Here is a 1,461-nt window from a genome sequence, read left to right as displayed (position 1 = left end):
AAAAAAAAAAAACCGCACAAAGCATTTCCTAGGCCTTTCCTGCATTGGTTATTGCCTTTTGTTATGTAATTTTTCCTTTCTATTTTCCTCCTCTCTGAATTAAAACTTCTTCTATTCACATTAGTGGCTAAATAAATTATGGTTTAATTGAATCAACTTAAAATAATAAAGGAAAATTTTATTTGTATTTTATATTGTACAGTATGGAATTTTAAGATAATCTCTCACTCCTGTGCATTAGGATCATAGAGAAAAGAGAATCCCAGCTTGCATCTGTTATGTAATTTTTAACTTCTGGTATTTAGTTGGAATTATGGTTGTTTAAAAGGAAGATTATAATTTTCAGTTTTCTCTTAAATTAGATGTGTCTGTATGACTGTGCTTTAGCCTCCGAAATACAAATACAAGTGTCACACACAACTAGTACGAGTATCCTTAAATGATGCAGATTTATCCTTCTTATCCCACTGAATTGAACAACTATCTATATAGATCAAATAAGGAGCCCAGAAAAGAAGATATGGAATCCTATGCCTTTAAGAATCATGTAGCTGACATAACCAACCACAAATTATCTTCAAATTTCTTTATGTAGAATAAAAATGAATCCTAAAATGTATTTAAACAATTTTCATTCAGGTATATACAAGCAAAACAAATCTGCACTTGCATGACTGTCAGCACTTTGCTTAATGAAATCAAGGCTATGACCTGATTTTAAGTCACTTTCTAGGGTCAGAAGCCTTCCTGGGCTTTTTTCATTGATGGCACAATTCTTTATAGTGATAGGACAGCAAGAAAAAGAGAACCTGTCACTTTGATAAACTTCCTTCTTGCTTCAACTACATCAAGCACTTACATTGTTCTGCTTATAAAAGGCTGTCCTGAACTCATTTCTAGCTTTGTTCGGATGCAAAGATTGGTGTCACTCAGTGCAGCCTGGCTCAGACTGAATCATTATTGACATGAGTGTTTCTTATTGTTAATCACTGTTCATCTCTCACTAAATAGTTCCACTAGGTAAGTGTGAGGCAGCAACTTAGTATTTTTTTGCTATTATTCTATTTCTTGACTGTTCCTCAGCTAAGTCATAAGCAATGAATAGATTTATATGTGGTATGGGAACAAATTAATCTACCTGTCCTCTTCCTACTTCCATTAAATAGCCACAGATCCTGACATCTACCTTTCTTTCAGATTGAGTATGGTTATCTATGTAACTAAATTATCGGCTTAGTTAGCTGCTATTCTTGTTTTGTATTCCCACTCCACTCACTTGCCTTTCCTGTCTCTGTTCTAATGTATAGCTCCTATTCCTTTAAGAATTTTCAAAAATACTTCTGGTCTGAGATTATATAAAGGGGCCTGAACTGATATAGATAGATAGATAGATAGATAGATAGATAGATAGATAGATGATAGACAGACAGACAGACAGATAGATATAGATATAGATATAGA

This window comes from Octodon degus, unplaced genomic scaffold (genome assembly GCF_000260255.1).
Source record: "Octodon degus isolate 3935 unplaced genomic scaffold, OctDeg1.0 scaffold00063, whole genome shotgun sequence".
Classification (NCBI taxonomy): domain Eukaryota; kingdom Metazoa; phylum Chordata; class Mammalia; order Rodentia; family Octodontidae; genus Octodon; species Octodon degus.
This window is presented reverse-complemented; position numbering follows the sequence as displayed.